Source organism: Ammospiza nelsoni, chromosome 3 (assembly GCF_027579445.1).
Source record: "Ammospiza nelsoni isolate bAmmNel1 chromosome 3, bAmmNel1.pri, whole genome shotgun sequence".
NCBI classification, from domain to species: domain Eukaryota; kingdom Metazoa; phylum Chordata; class Aves; order Passeriformes; family Passerellidae; genus Ammospiza; species Ammospiza nelsoni.
Window position 1 is genome coordinate 108,801,075 of NC_080635.1, and position 21,981 is coordinate 108,823,055.

At 42.6% G+C, this 21,981-nt stretch overlaps 1 protein-coding gene across 1 annotated transcript in view; it reads left to right on the forward strand.

Moving 5' to 3' along the window:
• The first annotated feature begins 2,538 nt into the window (after nucleotides 1-2,538).
• PRDM1 (PR/SET domain 1) overlaps nucleotides 2,539-21,981 on the forward strand; it is a 99,873-nt gene continuing 80,430 nt past the window's right edge. Inside the window, exon 1 of the mRNA XM_059469181.1 lies at nucleotides 2,539-2,571. The gene's annotated coding sequence lies outside the window, so the exon portion shown is untranslated. The remainder of the gene's footprint in view (nucleotides 2,572-21,981) is intronic.

Sequence of the window (21,981 nt, forward strand, 5' to 3'; positions counted from 1 at the left end):
AGGCACGGAAGGGCCCCGCAGAGGCACCTCCACATCACCATGCCAGATGTGGAGATTGCTCAAGGACACCCTCCCTGCTCAAGGCATGATGATCAAGGCATGGCTCTGGCTCTCCAGTGGGATTTTCACCAACCCATTTAGACAGACTGACATAAGGGATCGAGCAGGCTGGGGGGCAGGATGCATATGGGATCAGTCCCACCAGAAAACAGAGCAAGCTGCTTGTCTGCAGCTGTCCAATGCCCCGCTCCTACCAGTGTCCCTGCCACACCCTCTGCTGCAGCGCTGCACGCGATTCCCCAGCCCGGAGCACCCACGGACCGAGCTATATTTTTACTATTCTCCTTTTTTCCTACATAAGACACGAAAGGAAGGCTGACACGAGCCGAGCCGCTCCTGACAGGGCCGCGCTCAAGGGCCCAAGGGCGGCCCCGCTCCCTGGCAAGGGCAGCGGAGGAGGCTGAGCTCTGCCCCTCATGCCCCGCGGGCGAGGCCCTCGCTGCCGGGGCTCCTGCCAGGCGCCGCGGCCCCCGGGAGCCCCTTGCCGGGGCCAAAGTGAAAGTGAAGCGACTCCCGAAGCCCTTCTGGGGGTAGCGGCAGGGGTGGCCATGTGACAGCCGGGAAGCGGAGCCCGGCCGCACGGGGGGCGAGCAGCGGGCCCGGGGCTGTGTGTGGATAATTCCTGAGGGCTGCGGTGCCCCCTCCCCGCCCGCCGCGGCAGGGGCGCCCCGCGCCGCCTCCCCTGCCTTCCCCGCATCCGCACCGTCCGCATCTCCCTCCGCAGCCGCACTCGAGCCCTCCCTGGAGCCCGGGCCGGGCCAGGCCAGGCAGGGCAGGGCAGGGCGGGCGGCTCCCCCTCCTCCCCTCCCCTACCTCCGCCGCGTCCCCCTTAGGCAGGGCAGGGCAGGAGCGCGCCCCGCAGCGCTGCCCCCGGGAGGAGGGACTCGCGTCCCCAGCATGATCACGGCGGCTCGTTAGGGTGGTCGTCTCTCCACCTCTTTTTTTGGTTTTTTTTTTTTTTTTTTTTCCCTTGCAACTATTTTTTTCCCCCCCCAGTTTCCCTGCTCGCCGCGGCTGTCAGCGCTCTCACCGCCGCTCTTAGCACCGCGCCTCTCGGGGCCGCCCCTTTGTGCCCGGCGCGATGCTGCGGGGGCCCGGGGCAGCCGCAGGTAAGCGGGGCGGTGGCGAGGGGCTGGCGGGGCACGGCCCGGCCGGGAGGCGCCGCTGAGGAGGGCGCGGAGCCGCCTGCCCCCGGAGCAGCCCCGCTCCTCGCCCGCGCCTCCGCGCCCGGCCGGGTTTGTGCCTTCCTTTGTTTTATTTAGGCTGTCTGTAAAAAGTTGTTATCACCGCTACCCGAAAGGACACTCCCTCCCTTCCCCCCCATCCCCAGTCGAGACCTCGGGGCTCAAACCCTGCCCTTGCTTTGGGTCTCCCTGTAAGTGCTGCATATTAAACCTGTCTCCAGCTGCGGATCATCCCTCTCTCCAGCCTACTTACCCCTCTGCCCCACGGAGTCCCCCACTCCAACCTTTCTGCCTATTTTGATTTTATTTCCTCCCCCTCGCCTCTCCTTGGTTTCTAAGGGACTCCCCTCCAACCTGTCTGTAGGTATGTTTGTGTAACCAGACACTGAGAGTAGCTGTCTGCCGAGGAATTAACTCGGCAACCCCCAAAGCTTAGTTTGCATTCAATAGACGTGTTTGTTTTTCAGGTTTAAATCTCCAGACGGGTTGAAGAAGTCGCCCAAAAGGAACCACTTCGCAAATTTTGTTTCCTCCCCTGAAATCCCACTGGACGTGGAGCAGGTGGGGGATCGGGAGGGGAAACTTTTGGGGTGGGAGTGATGGGATGGAGAGTGATCAGGGGCTGAGTGGTGGGGGAAAGCGCTTTAAAGTTGGGAGAGTGGAGCTGCACTTTCCCCCTTCCCCTCCTCAGCGGAGGGTAGCTCAAGGCTCTTGCTCTCGTTCGTTAAAAATAAATACTACAGAAGTTGGCAAATTTTTGTAGTTTTAGAGAAGTGGATTCTCTCCAGGATTAACGTAAAAAATGTTGATGTTTGAGGAACTGCTCTTGCTCAACCCGTAAATAAAGTGGAGATGTTGACAGTTTGTCTAGCCTCTGGTAAATGAGAACAAAAAAATATTTCATTTCTTGAAGGGCACCAATAATTGTTAGGGTGGGAGGGAGAGGAAGGAGTTTAACTATTAACCTTTATCTGGGCTCATAAATGAGTTGAAAGTCGTGTTTCTGAAGCTTCTTTTATGCGTTTGCTTTCCTGCTTTCCCCCCTTCTTCTTTCCTTCAATTGAGATGGTGAAAGGTAAATGAAAATAATGATGCTCGCATTAGTTGGACAGGCAGGCGATTTTATGGCTCACCAGTAAAAAATAAATGCCACGGGAAAGTCGCTGTTTGCAGTGCAAGCGGTGGGAAAGTGGTCTGGAGGGCGTTGGGGGGGCGGGGGGCACGGCAGAGAAGCGTGGCTGGCTGCTGGTTGCACTCTTACTTTAGCAGGTTTGGGTTTGTGTTTCCAGATCTTCACTTGAAGACGGCAGAGGACAGTTTGTGGAAGGTAAGAGAGCCTCTTCCCCAGCCCTTACACCCTGCCCACGTGTGCTGTGAGTACCTGGGCGTTCGCTCCGGCCCGCAGAGCCAGCGCAGCCGTGCTGGGAAGTGATAAACAGGAGAGTGTGGAGCTGTTGTTGGACACGGCGTGCGTATTGGGGAGAACAGGATGTTTTAGCAGAGAGATTAGCTGCTTTTACACACTGAAATGATTCTTAACTTAATGAATTCTTCCCCTCCAAAAACGGGATAGCTTTCCTTTTCTTAATCAGAAAACAGCAGATGAAGACTACAGTGAAAAAAGTTTCTGTTCTGAATCTTTTCTGCAGTGAAAGTAATATGCCTAACTTAACATGTAGGTTGTTTCCATCAAAGATGTTAGTATTTATTTTGGTATGAATTGGGGGTAAAATTATCCCTGTATTCTTCTTAATTGCATCTTTTCCAAATGTGGTGTTGTTATTTTGTGGCATGGTTCTTGCCAGAAGTGAAATAAAGTTACTCTTACTAGCTTTAGAGATAAACTATGTCCAGCCACCAGAGGTTTTCTCCTTCCTACAGGCTTAATGAAGTGAAAGCAAGAGATCCTGTGGAGGAGGCAAGGGTGGGAGAGATATGGGATCATAAAATTTGGCAGAGCAAGTGATTGAGTGCGGCGTCTTTGTTAGTTTGTCAGCATCGCAGTTACAAGTAAAATATGCTTGTAAAATGCAAATTCAAGTAATTTTAAATGAAAATTTAAAAAATGCTTTCTCCTTTTTTCTTTTCCTAGTAAGAACAATCTTTCACTTATTTGTCATTGTTTTGTCATTCTCTTGTGTGGGAATCAAAAATACAAGGACCAAGTAATGCTGTTTATTCTCATGAATTTTTGTAGAAATCTGTACAGCATACTCAGTTTGGAGGGAGTTCCTCATCTCCCCCCCTAAAATGAGTCCTTGTCAGCAACAAGTGTGTTGATATATGGATCTGAAGGACTTGGGCACGATGCCAGCTCAAGCAATTTAAATGACATGGTTAACAGTGTCTCTACTGTCCTTATCACACAGTAGTTGTCTTTAATAAATTCAGAGGCTTCCAACTGATAATCACAGATGACAAATTAAGTGGAATCCTAGCTCCCGTGTTCAGATGAACTCTCTTTTGCACTAGTTGGTAAATATGAAATGCTAGTTCCAGATGGACTATAAAAATTCATGAAATATACATTTCTCCTCTAAATATGTGATTCCTTTAAGACAAATAGAAGCCAAATAGATTATCTGAAAGTATTTCTAAAGTTGAAGTGTTCTCATGGATTCTATTGCTAGCAGTGTAATTTTAAAAAAGTTTTTCTGTAGTAATAAATGTATGTGGGACACTGCATCCTTCAAATGAATCTTTATCAAACATTTCAAAAGAGGGAACAGTTTTACATAAATTAGGTAAGCCAGTACAGCAAATATAACAAATTAAAACACTCTGTAACTCTCGTAAAGCATTTAGGATTGAAGTGAAAAAGATCATACCATCACTTTCAGTTTGAAATAAGTAACCTTTAAAGAGCAGCAAATACAATTTCAGAAATACTCACACTGATACACAGCTGTTTCACAATGGGAATTTTAAAGTTCTTTGAGCACCTCTGGTAATCACAAAAACTTTTCCCCTTGTCAAATTAAAAGACTACAGCATAATACATAACTACATAAGAACAGGCAGAGTAGTGCAATTGACAGTTTAACTGCAAGTTGCATGTATGATTGCTTAATTTATGACCTTTTTTTTTTTTTTGAAAGGTTTGATCCTAAAAATATAGTGACTGGATCTCATTTTTCCTGATTTTCAAGCCTGCTAGATCTTGCCAATAGTTGTAGAAATGCTCCCTGAAATTCTCAGCAGCTGTTAAGATTTTGCTAAAGCACCTAATAATAATGTGTTTTAGAATTTGTTACTGTGGTAGAAATACAGTGCTGTGTGTTTAACTGATAAGCTTGGAAATGTTCTTCTTAATGGTGAAGATTGTGTTTTTGAAAAACAATGAATGCAAATTGTCATCACAGATTTTGTTTCTTGCGGCTTTGTTTCCAAAATTCATTCCTTTGAGATTAGTGAAAACTGACAAGATACTACCTATGTCTTAAAAGTAACAATAGATAAATAATAGTACTTTCCTAAAAGTTGTACAAAGAAGGAGTCTAACAGATTTTTTTTAACTTTGTGTCTCAGATCATATCACAGTCATACCAAAATTTATTAAAGTGTTAGCTTTTGTCAAAGTGAATGACTCAACCTGAGGTAGTAATTAAATGTTACCATGAAAGTCTGTGGCCCAGAGAAAGGGGCAAAGAAGGGAACATGCCTTTATGTTCACTGTATAACAATGAACATAAATTCACTGTATAACAAATATGTTCATATTTGCCACTTCTTGCCAATATGGATCTGCTCTATTCATTAAAACTAAATACTTGTTAGTTCCAAGTAATACTTGGAAAGATACTGTGCCTTCACACCATCAAGTATTCCCAGAGATACTTTTTAATTGAGTTGATAGGTCACTCCTCTTTTTGCATGCTCTGAAATTATGATAGTGGCTTTCTGATACTCAGGATGTGAAGTTAAAAGTGATCTTCATTGTTAAGAATTATAACTTACTACCTTTTTTCCCCTGGAGCCCTCCTCAAACCTGATAGCATTTCAGTTCCACAGCTGGCCCACTTTTCTTTTTAATTTGAAGGCTGGGCAGGAGTCTTGTCAGGGTCTGCAGCTGTACTCTCTGTGTAGGGCTGGGTGTCCATGCTTGAAACCATATGGGTGTTACTCTTCCAGAAGTGTTGCCACCGTTCCCAATTCCACTCTTTTATTAAACCAAATAATCCTAAGGATTTTTTCCTTAATAAAGTATCACAGTAGAAACCACATACTAAGCATCATGTACTTGAAAAATTACAAGCCTCAAAGGGTTGGGTTTTTCTGGGTGGGGTTTTTGTTGGGATTTTGTTTGTTTGTTTGTTTTTGTTGGGTTGTTGGTTTTTTTTTTTTTTGGTTGGTCGCTTTGGGTTAATTTGAACATATTTGTGAAAACTAGGCACATTCATTAAATGCATAGAAAAAGCGTTCAGGGTCAGAAAACTTTGCAAATGTTGTGCATCTGAAGCATTTCTCTATAAAATATCTTTGTCTTTTACCCTCTCTTGCTTGCCATGTTCATCACAAGACCCGAAATTACCAGCATGCATAATAAGCACAGTCTTACTGCTGTGAGGAATGCCACTGAAGTAATTGCAATAATTTTTGGTCAAGCAGTGCCCTGTGTTTGCAGAATGGACCTTGTCTTTTAAGCTCTGCAGGGAAGGGAATTGTCTTCAAAGTATTTTCTATGAAGTGCCTGCTATGTCTGTATGTGCCAAAAAATGGTAAATAATAACAAACAGTAGTTGACAGTTTATGCAGATTTCTTTTTTTTTTTAATTATTATTATTATGATTTTGGAATTTGCCTATAGGTTGCTTTCTAGCAAAAAGAAAAATGCCAGAGTGGCTTCCAGCTGGGGCAAGATGTGCCGTGATGGCAAGAGAAGCTTTTAATCGGAATAGAGCCCACGATTAATCGATTGTATCTTCTGTGAAGCTGTCGGGTCAAAACATCAACTGGCGTAAATCAGCGAATCTGCACTGAGGTCTGCAGAGGCACGGCTGACTTACGCCAGATGATGTGAGTGTTCTTTTTGGCTTTAACACTTTTCCTTTAATCTTCCTGCTGCTTAAACTTTTACTATGATCTGCCCACATTCCAGAAACATGGATGGGCGATGGGATAATGTTTCCTTACTTTCCTTCTCCTTTCAAGCTTTTGGAGGCTTTTCTTTTGCGTGATGCTGTATATGCTTCGTTAGTTATGTATGCTCTATGTCCTCTGCAAGCCAGTGAAGAATGCTGCCCTTCTCAAAATCACACATGCAATTATATTCTGAAAACCTCCAGTCCTGTCTAGCTTGCCAAAAGCAAGTGTATTGCAAATAGCACCCAGATCATGGTGTATCTGTAATTAAAGGTTTCTAATACTGTTGCTAGTAACCCCTTTATTAACAATTTTTGTTACTTTAAGAAGTTTTAAACCCTTGCCCCCTGCATCTATTTCCCAGAATAATTTTATTTTGTCTGCTAAGGGTCATAATACCTTTAGTTACTAAACTGCATAATCTGTACAAAATAATTGAAAATACTGACTTTGTCTTGTATGGTGGGAGTCATCCCACCCATGATACTTGCACAGTAAAGAGTAGAAATAAACTTCTTTTCTCTTTCTTACAAGCCACTAGTAAATATTCTTGAAAGCAATGTTGCTAAACTAATTCTTGTTAGACATGGGAAATCTGTTTTATTAGAGATAGGAAATCTGATTGACTTCCAAATGTTCAAGCTAAATCTCGTTTCCCACTGAAGTATAATGCCATTTTTAGAATTTCAGCATAAATATTTTTAACAAAACTTGCTTTGTTAACTAATGTAGAAAAGTTATCAAGTTTCTTAGGTGCCTGCCAAAAATTGATGGTTTTGAAGAAGGATTTGAGATACTTGTGTGTGTGAGATTTGAAAAACAGAGAAATCATAAATCCTAAAATACAGCGACACAGGCATGTTCTGAGAAGAATTATATTAATTGCCTAACCATACATTTTTTCTCAAACTTCTCACCTCATATCCACTTTTTCCTGATCTTTATAAATTAATAATACCTTCACTGAAAAAGGAAGTAGTAAGAGGAAAGTTGTGCCCAGATGCCTCTGTACTACATAAGGTGACACAGAAATGTCTGTAGAGGCTGATAGAGAGTGGATCCTGCAAGTGGAAATGACCATACTCCTTTGAATTGATTGGAAAGTTACTTTCCTCTTTCCATTTGTCAGTTCTTCCAGAGCTATAAAGGACCATAGTAACCAAACCTTTCACCAACATTTTATGAAAGCAGGAAATATATGTAATTACAACATTTCAAGTGGCTCAACAGAGATACATAGAAAACCAATAATGTATGTAATAATTTTAGTTTTTTACAGGCACTTGGATGTCTGTTTTCTTTTTGTTCATAGTTAGGAAAAACTTTGAATAGAAATGGATCTGGAAGAGGTCGAGAGTTGATGCCAAAAAAAGTAAAGCACATTTCAGAACTTGGCTTGATTTTATTTTCTATTGGTGATGCTGTCTTTGCAGAAAGTGAAAATATTCCAATGAAACTTAACTGGACTGAAAAGCTGTAAGAGTGAGCCACTTTCAAAAATGTGCCTCTTCAGAATATTTCCGTGTTGTATAAGAAGACATGTTTTCACTCTTTGTTTGTACCTGTTTTACTGTCAGAAACACTTTGCTGGTCCGAAATTAGTCCTAGTGGGACATCAGCTCCTGCTGAGATATGACAGTTCATAGCAGCTGAGTATCTGATAGATTTCTAACTTAAGAACCTGATCCTGCTAATGTAACATTGTTAGATTTCATAGTTAGCATGTTACATAAGGAAAATGAACTTCTAAACACTTATACTAGAATTCCTTAAAAATATGAATTTATAAGATGATTTAATATGAGCAGGAAGTCCTGTTATTTCACAGGTTTTAGTGATTTTCTTAAAGTTCTGTATGACATTTACAAACTGCAGCTAGTGACAAAAAATCAAGTGCTGCAAACTTGCATCATAGATTGTTACGTCTAAAGATGTTTTTACGGTTGCAAATACTTCACTGGCACTTAATCTATAGCAATAAAATAATTTCTTGGTTCAGATTTCTGTTACATGTTTTCAAGGGTTTTTTCCCCCCTACCTTTTACAAGAAATTACAGAAGTTTATAAAATACAAGAAATGGGTGTTGTGATTTAGAGAAAGTAAAAAATAAATAATTAAATTCCTAAGTGAAAATCAGTAATGCTAGAAATTATTTGTTTTGTAGAAGCCTTTTTCCTAAAGAGCAAAACACCCCCAAAAAGTTTTGGTTTTTTTTTTCTTCAAAAGTTTTAGAAATATTTTAATGGAAGAACTTTATATATTGTGTATTGCTTTTATCTCGTAGCAAGAGGTTTTTTTAAGGCTGGATATCTGAGGATTTTATATACCAACCTGAATGATTCTATAATTCTGTATGAACTACAGACCCCTCCCAGCCAGTCACACAAAGTCTGCATGGTGCTGACTCCTGTAAGGTTCTTGTTTATAAGTAATTACAGTAATATAATGGACACGCTACGTTGGATAGCAGAACACTGAAAAGTTTGTGGATCAGGAGTTTAATCCTTCCAGCCTCGCTCTGCAGTTGGCTTTGGGCAAGTGAAGTGTCCAGCTATGTGAATCTGCAGCGGGAAAGGAACTCATGGGACGGCTCAGACAGAAAGTTGTTTGTGAGGGAGTGTTTGCAGGACCAGAGCCTTGTACTGTGAGTTGGCTCTCATGATTTCAAAATGAAAGCATTTTAACTTATGAGCTTAAAAGTAGTTACTCTTAATTTAAATACACATTGACAGACTCCTGAGGTCTCCTAAATGCTTTTCTGCTATGACTTTGTATGCTGAGTTATCTATTTGAGAATGAAATCATCTATCACAGCGAAATTAAAAACCAAAATCTGATCAAAGCAATTGTTAGAAATTACACTATTTGATAAGATCATTTGCTGAAAATAAAGGGGGAAATGAGATCTGACAGAGGTAAAACCAGGTAAATAGCTTTCAGCTCTGCTTTTGTTATTCAAGAAGAAAGAGAAACAATAGGTGCTGTTTAGAGTCAGGAGCTGCCCTTCTAACCTCTGCTGCTCTTAAAATGCCTGAAGGTTATTGCATGGTTCATGGTGCCTTTTATGTTTGCAGTTCAACTTTTAATTTTCTAACTAAAGGAGATGTGGTACCAGCCTGCTGAAAAAAACTGTACCGAACAATCAGAGAAAAGAATGGAGAAATTCCCTCACGTTTTCTTCCTCCATTCCAGTTACTGAATTATGCTGCCATATTTTTAACAAAGAAGAGCACTTCTTCTTTTGTTAAGCTGCCAAAGTTGGAGACTGATTTTTTCTAAAAGTAGGGACATTATGAGGATGGGATGTGCTCTTGCATTCAATAACTCCAGCCCAAACAGATGATTTGTGGCATGCTGTTATGGGAAGTGATCTGAACATCCACAGGGGCTGAGTGTATTTCAATAAGATTTTTAGTTCTTGCTGCACTGGTAAAACAGAGCCGAGTTTGCCTTAAACCCAGCCTTCTCTGCATCAAAACTCCAGCTGGCCCAGGAGCGTGCCCTGAATGAGAGAAGCAGCCTTTCTGTGCATGCTGTAAAGTGATGCACGGTGTAACACAGAGAAACTTCAGTCGGTGCTCTGGCCCTGTCCTTACACGAGCTGCTTGAATTTGTTGGCTGATCATTGCTGCTGTTTGGAATACCGTGCTTGCTGTGATGCTTTGTACTCGGACACCAGTGCCATCAGAGGAGAGAAGGGGTCAACTTCTGAAGCTATTGTTTTCAAGCACAGCTGAAAGTAATGGAATGTAACAGTTTTAGGAATGTACACCTGTGAGTATATAATAAGAGAGTATCTGTTTGTGTATTTTCACTGCTGACATTCAGATCAAAGGTCCCCTAGGTGGTGGTGGTGTAAGAAAAAGGGAAAGGGGCCACATGTCTCGGCAACTCTGACCTGTCCTCCTGTTTGTTGTTTGCAAGTTTTCACTAGAAAATCAGCCACGAGCCTGTTCTGATGAGGTGACTTGCTTTCAGTTACATACAAATATGCAGTTCAAAAAGCTGGCAGTGAACAGAAGAAAAAATACTGTTAGCAAATGCTTCCTCTTAAATACCAAAACTAATGTCCAGCCTTGCATTGGACTGCACTGGGATATTGTCACAAGCCCTTAAAAAAACCCATTGTGTTTTGGGGCAGAGACCTCTGGATGACCGATGCCAAAAAGGCTGACAAGTAAACTGAGAAACATCTTCAAGCCTTTACAAACACATACCAGCTAAAATAAAAAGCCAAGGAAGCATCTGTCTCTTGCCCTTCAGCTTGCTTAGAGCTAAAATAAATCTATCCCAAATGGAGGAGAATCCTCCAGGCCCTCGAAGTTGTTTAATTAATCATCAATTTCATCCTTCTCATTAAATGGCTTTTCTTTTCTCACACAGGCGAATTTAAAAGATGATTACACCTGGGAGAAACAATGACACCTGTTAAATTTTCCCCTGTTGCTGAGCATGGTCAGAAAAAATTAGATTTAATTTTAGATATGCAGAATAAGTAGAATTATGCTTGGTTTCTTTTAATGCGGGTTATGTGGATGTGTGCTGGTACATATTTGTGTCATAATAATGTATGCTATTGCTCCTGGCAGTAATTCTCATCTTCTTTAACTGAACTTGCTGAAAAACTAGCTTTTTGAAAAATTTATTAAGGTAGAGAAACTTTTACCATCAATGTTTCGCTTGCTTCTGTGACACATCTGACTTAGATGTATATAACAAAGGTGTTTTACATGAGAGTCCTGATATTTCTTTTCATGTTGCTTCAGTGCTGGCACCTTGTTAGCTATGAGGAGCTTCAGGCAGAATTTTCCATTGACTCAAGGAAGCCAGCAGACTCACTGTTAGACTTTTTCATGGATATCTGTATGTAGATAGGGCATGAAGGAAATTGCTTATGATTTTGGGTGCATGTTTGGTAAGAAGAAGTAAGAGGGGGTGTTGGGTAACTGTGGTCATCAAGAGCTTAGTTTGGTGTCTGTTCTCAACATGCATAAGACCTCTTGGAATAATTTTCTAACATGTTGTGTAAAGTTACCAGTGCTTTGATGATACACATTTTTCTCTTTCCTGGTGGGCTCTGCAGCTTCAGTTTGCTCTGGATGAATTCCTGGGGCACATGGTTTGCTTTCTGGACTCAGGCCTGGGAAATCTGTATCTCACTAGGTGATAAAGAGGGTTGTTTAGACAGTTTGATTTAAGGTATTATTTCTGAGATAGAGATTGAGATCGAGTCCTTATTTTGCTTTACCCAGATTTATTCCAGAGAAAATCATAAGCTGGGTATAATTTGCAAATGTTTTCTTTAGTTGCAAAGTTTTCACAGTGTGTTCCCCCAGTCAAAGGGTGGGGAAAATATGCAAGAAGGCCTGTGACAGCATTTTACTCAACTCTTGGCCACATGGTTTTGTTTTATTTTTGTTTTCTGTTGGCAGGCACTAAAGGGGTTGTTAATTCGTGGCCTGCTAATTTTGCTGGGAGGTCTGTTCAGCCAGCAGCACAAGAAAAGGGTTGCCAGCCTTGCTGTTGCCTGTGGCAGCCGTGGCGCAAGAGCAGCAAGTGCTGCTCAGATCGATCTCAAGGCTGGGCTGTTGAAGTTCACCCGCAGTAAAACCTTCACCCAGCTCCTCTTTGCTTGCCCACTGCATCTTTGAGAGCAGCAGTGTGCCTTCAGCTGGTGGTACTGTGTGCTCACTGTGTCACCCCTCTGGTTTTTTGGGTTGCCAAGCTGTGTGAAGTGGTGACTGAACTTTAAGGTGGTGGTTCTGCTGTATGCATTTCAAAGCTACGTGGTAGGACCTGGTTACCTTAAAGATTGCTTCCTGAAGCTTCAGCATGAAGAATGTTTGCCTTCAGATGTAAGCCCTTTAATTTTCCCACCATTATATTGACTATGAGTAGAGGTGGTGAGATGTTTACCTCCTGGACCCTGCCTCAGGCCTTCAGTTGTATCTTTGGTCCCTCTTCAGTCATTTGGCCAAAGTGGCATTGTTCCAGAAGGTGTAGGTCCACAACAGCTTGAATTCCTCTTTCCTTGCAGTTTCTGCCCTCTCCCTTGCTCTAGAGCTGGCTCACAGCTGATCCCATACCAACCACCATACAGACGCCAACCTGCAGACTTAACCACAGAAAATCAAGAAGGTTTCTGCAGGGTTATGTCCCCAAACTGGCTTCTCACAGCAGTGGACCTGTTCTGCCACGGGCAGCAAAGGTGTGGTGATGGGAGCAGAGAGCCTGGACAAGGGGGAATGATAGCACAGTCTGAGCACCAACACAATTTAGTTGTTACCTTTTAAATATTGTGAAAATGCAGCTCTTTCCTAGCACTACGGTTATTGCCTATATTTCTGAGCAGGAAAACCTTTTAATTGCTTTATCACATGCCTGGACACATGAGAGAGCAAGACAAAAGCCTGAGACATGGTTAGGCATCACGGTTAGAGAGGCTGAGGGGGTGTCTTTAAAATGTTATCAAAATCCTTGTTGTTGCCAGTGCTGAGAGCTGGTCTGTAATGTCATGTTATTTTTCTTTATAGTTCAAGATGATATATCAGCATAGCAGACTGGGAAGCCATAACACTGAAACCCAAGGGCCAAGGGTGCAGTCTGTCTAGCTCTTTGCATCTCTAGCTCCTGCTTTCTTATAAAAAACCTAATACCACAGCAGGCATTTTTGGCTGAGGAAAGGGGTCTATTTACAGTATTTAAATATTTTTTTTCTGGAGGAAATGCCAGTCACTGCACTTCATACTTTAGGTGATTAGCCAGTGGGAGAAAATGAGTTTGTTGCTGTTTAGCTTGCTAAAAACAATGAAACACATTCTTCTTATGTTTTTGCCTTTCAAATATCAGATTTTTTAATCTTTTTTCCCTAAAACAAGGCTAAAAAACTAAAATAGGAGCTGTCTGAGACTGAAATTGGTAATGATAAATATTTTATAAAATTTATTTTCATATTTTGGTAATCAGCTGGAATGTTGAATAAAGCAAAACACCAAAACCTGAATATGCTACATGTATAACTTAAAAAAAGAACAAGAGAAATTAGATTAAAATACCTTGCCCTGACAGTTGCTGAAGTTTTCATCTCTTGATGTATGAAATGTTAAAAGCCAGCAAAAATATCTAGTGAGACAGAGAGGAGGAAAGGAAAAAAGCTAAACAAGAGAGACAAGTGGGTTTTGATGCAAAAATAAAGGCAGCAACAAGTGTAATGCCTTCTGTCTTCAGAACAATGTTGAAATTAGTATTAATTCCATCCTTGGAGGGGCTTTGTCATGTTAGAGTGATGCATAAAGTGATTTTTATATATTTTTTGCTTATGTTTAAGTGGGGTTTCTCTCAGACAAACAAAGTAAGGCACACTCAAAGACTCTTTCTGCCTCATTTAAACACCCCACCTTATCAAAACTCCATTTCCCTGAGTGACGGATCTCTGGCTCTGGATGGGAGAATGAAGTATTCAATTACCTTATTTTCATGTGCTAATGAAGCAGAATGTGGCTTTAGGGGTTTTCTTTTCAGCAAGGTAGCCTGTTTGGTTATGCACATGCCGCCTTCTTATGTTTCCTTCCGTGTCCCTGCCTACAGTGGAGCGGTGCCTTAATGGGCAGCGGGGGCTAATCCGTCTGTCCGTCTGTCCGTCTGCCTGACAGCGAGCCTTGGCCTTCTGCAGCCCAGCGGGAGCAGCCCTGGCCTGTAATTAACGGAGCCATCAACCCAAACTCTCTGGCTCAAAATTATTTCTTTTGGCACATCTTGCAACAACTTTATATACTGCAAATCCCTGATGGGTGGGTGGTTGGGGGTTTTTTCCCTCAATTTTTTTCTCTGCATCATTGAGTGCTAATATGAGCTCACAATTCTTCTGCCAGCTCTGATAACTCTGCCGGTCCCCAAATGGGAAATGTGCAGCTTTTAAGGGTTTGCCATGGTTTGTTCAACTGAGTTTAAAGTGCAGGTATGTTTGTGACTGAGAGTCAGATGGTAAAGGGTATTTTTTATAGAAGTGTTGCACTTCTGCTGATGTAGGAAAGGCACATGTTCAGCTCACAGGCTTCTCAGTACTGGCACAGCTCCTCTGGCATCCTCAGCTTTGCTTCCATAAGGGATACTGGTTGAATGGATAGGATGACTTGTACCCTTGATGTTAAGCTTTTACTTAGTGCTTGGATGAAACAGAAAATAAGCATTCAATGCTGTACACAATAGTTCCTTAGCTGCAGTTGCACATCCTTTTAGCACCATATAATGAAAATAAACACATTTGGATTTTTTTTTCTAGCAACTTTATGCTAGGAATTACTGTATCAACTTCACCCCAATGGATGATGGAGAAAAATAGCCATACAGGAATTAAGAGTTACTCATTGCCAGTTATGAAGATGAGGAATTGGAAAAAAGCAACAAATTTCCCCTTCTTTCTTCCCCCAAAGAATGAAATAAAAGAACATTACAATACAATACAAAGTACATTGAAATCTATGCAAGGCAGGAATCTGTGTGAGTGTGGAGACTTCTGAAGAAAGCAAAGAATCACTTAAATGATTGCGGTAGGTGTAAGAATAGTCACCTTCAATTCCCCTAGTAGGTAAAAGGAGGAAGTGTAGTAGACACTGAGGATTTTGTAAGGTGCACCATGCTGCTTGGCATTCTGGTTTCTCCTGAAGAGGGAAAGAAAGTGTGAAAACAAAAATTGGAGATGTTTTTGATATGCACTTTCACAAAGGGACCAAAGTTAATGGTTTAGTGGTTTAGTCTGGTCAGGAATTACAGGTGAAGAAGTTAGGTGGTGAAGGATAACAGCCCTCAGCTCTTGAATCCTATTTAAATGGAGCTTTAAAACAATACTGTTCCAAGCAGTGTGTATTAAAGGCAGAGAGAGATGAAGAAGCAGCCCTGATCATTGAGGATTCCTGGCCAGTAGTTTGAAATTATATATTTTAAGGCTGCTGGGGGAAGATGACTGGAAAAATGTGCAAGAAAATGAGGCAACCTAATGACACACAATGTGTCTGGAGTGCATCACAAGCCAGATGTGATCAATGCAGTGACATTTCCAATTCCCTTTCATGCAGGTGAGGCCAGTACCATGTTCTGCTGTAGATGGTCAGTATGGCTTTTGTGCACAGATCCCAGCCAGTGCTGCTCCCAGGAAATTCACCTTGTGTGAAGGAAATTCCCTGCATGCCTCCCCCCTCCAGCCTTCCTCTGCTTGGAGGGGAATTTCCATGCCTCTCCCTTATCTCTTGCCTATCCCATCTCCAGAGTGTGCTGGGGAAAAACAAGGGGTATTTGGAGCTCTGCAGAGTCCTAGCTGCCTTTGGCAACCAGAGATGCAAACTGTGGTCTGGCCAAAGTCACAGCAGCTCTTTCATCCCTCAGATTCAGGGAAACAGCCCTGTGCTCTTCAGCTAGAGCTGTGCAGAGGAGGTTCTCATGACAAATAACATTGCCAATACGTGCTGCTGTGGAAAGCAAAGCAATTAACTTGGTTATGAATTCAGTTTGTTGTTCTGGTTAAGAGTTGGAGAGTTTTCAGCTGAAACTTTTTTAAGCTTTTAATTTCATTAATCATTCTCAAAGTGTAGCATCTCAGAGCGTCCCTTTTGAAATAAAACACATATTTTTAAAAATACTCAAAGACTTTCTTTGGGAACACTTGAGAGGTTTGTTTTTTTCACATTGCTTAACATTATTCATTCATCCCAAAACAAAATTTTTACAATGTGCAGAAAAACCCCCACCTCCTACCTCCTTAACTGGTTTTAAGACAATTCTCCTTCTTCCTTCCACTTCCTTTTCTATGTCTCTCTCTTGGATTTGAGTAAGTAAAGTATCTGGTATCTCAGTGTGTCTTGAATTTACTGAAGCAAACTTTCCAGAGTTTTGGAAAAAATAAAGGGAAGCAATGTAGCAGAATGTCACTTGAAAAACTAAACTTATTATTAGCTCTGCACTTGGCAATTGCACTGTGCATTCAGAGCTGATAGTAGCAAATTAAAATTAGTAATAAACAACATGCCTGTTTTGCAAAACTGTATTTCTTAGAATCAAAATAAGTTTCTTATTTCTTTAGTTACCCCAGGTTTTGGCTTATTTCCCATGAATTTCTCAGCTGAAAACTTCCCACTAAAGTTACTCTTTTTAGCTCACTTTCTGATCTTCATACCTCAGTACCCTGCTGAACCATTAAAGCTGGAAACAGTGCATAGGTCTTTCTTTCCATGGGCATGCTTACCAAATTCTTTAGAAATTGGTAAGCTGGTGTGTTTTGGGAAAATCCTCTCAGAAAAACTAGATTTTTTCACTGCATTGCATTTTAGAGTAATGATGACAGGAAATAGAAAAAAATAAAACAATTTTATGGTGGTAGAGGTAATACCTTCTTCAGTATTTTGTATTGGGGAATATTTTGAATTTGTTTTAGAGTGATGTGTCTTGCACTGTGATAGAGCTTTTTGTATTTATATATACATAATTCCTGGGGATGAATTTTTTATGGGAAGCAGTTATCTTATTGAATCTCATCCCACTCAGGAGGGAAATGTGAAAGTTGTATGACCATGCAGTGTAACTTTTGTATATAATAGATATGTAAAGCATAACCACCAAATTTTGAGTATTGAGTTGCAATATTCAGTGCTTAACAGCCTATAAGACAGCTCTATTATTACTTCAGAGATTCACAGACTAGCAGTCCTCCTCCTGCCTGGTTATATGTAGTAAAAAATTTATCTCTCTGAAGAAATATAAAGCCAACAGTGTCAAAATCCAAGTAAAACCAGGAAGAATTGATAGTGCAAAAATCATCAATTGATAGCAAAAGGCATGTCAGGAAGAGAAGCCTTCCCAGTGAACTGATTGCAAGTCTAAGATTAGCATTTAGACAATGTTGCTTCTTGCATATCAATGAATTTATGCAGACCTAGGGGACCATGGAGTTACAGAGTAGGCAGTTGTGTCATGGGGAAGCTGAAAGCACTTACAGCTAAACCTTTATCACTGCATTAAGTTCAACCTGCTGTTGTGCATAAGTGATCACAGAGCCACGCTTGGGCTGCCCTGTGTGTTTGATTTCACTTCAGCTTCTGTGCAATCTTAAGGACCCCAGCAAGTAAAGCCATGACAGTAGCCCGCTCTTGAGGTGACCAAAATATGGTAAATGTCAGAAATCCACATCTGAAATAAGAGGTCACACGCTCTTTACCAAGCTCAGATGAAGAAAAAAGGCTCTTTGATGTGGCTCTAGTGTAGTATCAGCTCTGTCTGCAGCAAGACCTTTGTGCTCCGAGCTCGATCTGTGTGTAAAAGGCTGTGCTGCTGGGTGGAAGGGCTGGTGCAGGCTGATCCTTCCTGTGCTCTCCACCCCCACCCGCCTTCTGCACCTCTCGGGGATCTCTGTTTTGGCTGGCTTGTGTCTCAGCCAGCTAGTCCTCATCCCAGCCCAATCACCTAAACCCCCAGATAATCCCATTCCAGTGCATAAACCAGAGCAGCCATAACAGCAGTAAACAATTGCAGAGCAGCTGCTTGTTGCAGACATAGCCCCACTGGAGAAACTGATGGACGTCAAATGCTGCTGCCCAGAGAGCAGCACCTCAGGTGGCAAGGTGGCCTTGGTGTGTCCCTCTGGTTCCCAGCACACACAGCAGTTTCCATACCTACAGAATTTATACTTTGCTGAATATATACCCTTAATTAATATTAGCATTGCCCTTTACCCTACTGCTGCTCATACCTGTTTCTGTGCCTGGGGCAAGACCTGCATAGGACATAAGGACCCCTCTTTCATGCCTTTCTCCTTCACAGTCCTCCTTTGCCCTGGCATTTTCTCACTGTGAAGGAGTTTGTTTTGATACACCTGATCTGACAGCATATGACAAGACAGTGCCCCTCTTTGAATCATAATTATTGAAAAATTAGACTTCTATCCCTGGATATGTGAGCAGGGTAAATCTTCCCATGCTGTTTTTGTTGTAGGCAATGGATGTGGTAGGAAAATGCTCAATGATGACGTAACTAAGTGGAGCATATTAACCTTATGTTATAGCCTTTCTGCTATACTTTTCTCACACTATCACTGTCTTTGAAGTGCCTTTAAGTTTTGTAAAAAATGGGTTGGGTGTTCTGCTAGGTAAGAAACATCCTTCCCATCACATTGCTGTAATTAATCTGTTGCATGCATCATTGGTCCTCATTCTTCAGCCATGAAATGCTGTTGGCTGGTTTGATGAGAAGTCCTCAGCTCCTGCCTGGGTACTGCACATTTGAGGGTGTCAGGGATACATATGATCAGGGTGTTCACTTCCTCCAGAATTCAGGCCGTCCATGAGGATGGCAGAAGGGGGGATTTTGCAGTTGGTTAGGGACATGCTCCACTTGATTTTTGAAAGGTAAAGGGATTCCACATATTATTACAGCACAGTAGTCACTCCTGTGGTGACTGGCATGTTTCCTCAGTGCAGAGACTTGAGGTGCAGGGACAGAAGGGTTGCCCTGAGAGCTTTGTCTTCCCTGGTCCTCACTGCACCAGAAGCCAGAGCAAAGCAAAATAAGGCATAAAGTTTGCACTGGAAAAGCACTTTCAAAGCCTGGCCTTCCAGTTAGGTTGTAATGGCATTTCAGCTACCAAGTTACTAATGCATGGCACAGGTGAACCGGTGGTGACAGCTACTTCTGCTGTCCCACTTCCTACCTCTCCATCCCAGAAAACGCTGATATTCCCAACTCTGCCTTCACTGGTGTATACAACTTGTTAGTGACTGGCTATGTAGTGTAACTACTTGCATGGCTGATGTTGGTGGAAATGAATATATCTGGAGTTGAGGAAGAAGACAGAGCACCACGGTGCCTGTTACACTTTTGGTGTGGGGAGTACAAGAGTGATGAGCCATGGGTGAGCTGTGCCTGGAGTCCCCTCCTCCCATTCCATGGACTCATGGGACACAGCTAGAGTGCCAGGTAGGGCAGTCTGCTCCTGGGCTGGAATGTTATCACCTTTTATTAACCTTCTCTTATTTTTCGAAACATATGCAGAGTATTTACCAGGCCATAAAAAATACACTATGAGGAGTTGCCATATGCAAGTGCAGCTGCCAGAATGAAAAAAAAAAACCTGTCTTTGTGAAGCTGGTGATAGTGTATTTAGAGGGGAATGGGTTGCTTTGGGGTTTGATGTGATGTTTACACACTACCTTACAAATCTCAGTGCAATGCTTGAGCTCCCAGCATTAAGGAGTAAAAATTCCACTCTCCCAGGAGAGTATTCAAACAGGGCTGTGTGAGTCAGAGCTGCTGACTTGCAGTGTTGCCCAGACTCCATCCCTCTGTGTGGCTATGAGCAGAGGAACACAGCCCTCCCCCTCCATCATTTGCTCAGCAAATGGAGGGAAAGATGCCAGTGGGAAAGGCGACCAGTGTGGTTCTTGCTCTGGCATCTGGGCAGCAGGTGTGCTCCCAGGGACTGCCTGCCTGCAGCTGTGTGCTGTTACAGATACTGAAACAGCATGGGCAGAAGGGTTTCAGAAAGCAGTCTTCATCTGTGTCTCCCAGACTCCACCTATCCCTGATAAGGTCTGTGTTAAGGAAAACAGAGCTGTTTATCAGGTCTCAGGTGTTACTTGCCAGCCAAGCATCTGGGTTTTCACAAATATTCCTCAGCAACAGGTAGTGTATAGTGAAGGAGTTTGTTTGTACTTAAATAGGGCCATTAAGGCCATTATGAATTGTAAAGGAGGTACTAAAGTAGGGTCATATCTCCTGGCAAATTAATCTACCATGTAATCCATTACTTTTAGTTTTATGGTTTAATATCTTTGTGTGGTAAGGCATTAGCTGCATCACTTGTTCATGCTGAAAATCAGTTTGGTCGGTTCAATACTTGCTGTATAGGCACTCCAGATCACAGTTCACATGAAGGACTGCCTCTCTAGGTATTGTCCTGGGAATTGCTCCTCCATGCATCAGAAATCTGGCTTTTCTCTTACCTAGGTCAGGAACACAAGAGGAGCTGATAGAAGCCGCTCATCACTGTTAGCCATGAAACAACCATGACCTTGTTTGTTTTGAGCTAATTTTCAGATGAAGAAAGCATTGACATTTCTTTCCCCTCCTTTTAGATTGATGGGTGGAAGCAGTCCTTGGGATTTGGCTATTTTCAAAACAAAATATTTGACCTGTAATATTTATAGCAGGCAGCTAATAGAAAACATACTTGCCCTCTCTGTGTGTCTCTTGTGTGTGTGTGTACGGGCACTTTGGGTTCCCTCCTGGGCCTGACCTCTGCTGTGCTCAGTGCAGCTTCACTGACTTCACCTTCTATTCCCTTCTCCTGATAAATGAAGCACTGGCAGCAGAGGGGCTGGGTATGCAGGGGAAGCGGGGTGCAGGAAGTTCATGGCAGTCCTGTGCCATTCTGATCCTCTGCAAATGTCCCTTCCTGCCGGAGTGATGGATGGCGTGGGGCTCCTGCGCCCGTCACTTGTGAACTCTGAAGGTCACCCGGGACAGCCTATTCTCCCTTTGGAAAGAGACCCTGCAGGGATGTTGATTTAGTGACATCTAGCAAGGACTGACCCTGTCAGTCAGTGCAGTAATGCTGGGAGTGGGGAATGGTGTTAGCATTGGGTCACTGGATCTAAAGCAGGAGGAAATGATAGCTGGCCTCTATAAAAGCCCTCCTCTGGGCTGCTGATTGGACCTGGCAGGTGGGAAGGGGCTATTTTGGAAGAGGTGTCTGGCTGAATGAGCAACTGCAGTCACAGCTCTCTTGCCAGCAGCAAGTGCTTTGCCTTTAAGTGAGGGCTGGGGAGTCCTCATCTTCTTGCAAACAGGCACTTTCTGTTTTTTTTCTTCAAGGTAAAAATATCAGGGGGGCAGTGGGTCTCTACGGAGCTTAAAAATGTCCATGTCATTAGAAGTTGTGCCTGCAGCTTTTTGGGCTCATGGTTCCTGTGAAGTTTGGATTTGAACAAATCTAATTTTCTCATGTTTGGACCCCTGTGCGTGTCAATAAATCCATCATTGCTCAGGGAGGATTTGCTGTGTTGAGGTGTGGCTCAGTGGGATTCAAGGTGAGCACGGGACAGGCAGTGAGGTGCCTATGCCATTAACATGAATAATGACCAGAAGCAAACCAGTTGCAAAAGCAGCATTTGGAGTGAGGTGGGAACAACCTGGGCTGAGCCAAATAGAGTTCTGGTCTCCTTTTTCAGCCTCTACCTGAGATGCAGTGCTGGTGGCCTGTTTATCATCAAGGCATTTCTTATACTCTAGTCTGGCCATAGCTGCAGACTTCATCACATATTTGAAAACACATTCTATTTTTTCCAGTCAAAATTGCTGATACACCAAACATCAGTGACTTCACAACAGCTGGAGACCCAACACAAAAATTCTGCATTCCACAACATCGCAAAGTTCCAGATTTTGGTTCAGCCATTATGTGTTCAGAAATAGAGATCATACTCTAAGCAAGTTGGAATTTGGGTGAATTTGAGCTGACTATTTATTAAAGCTCTATTTAGACTGAGCTGTGATGAGGGTGAATTGCAGAGCTACAGCCTGTGATCAACACTCAGCAGGAGGTTATTTAGATTAAATTCCAACTGTCTTGGAATGGTGGGAAAAGTTTCAGACAAAAGTTTTATTTACTGG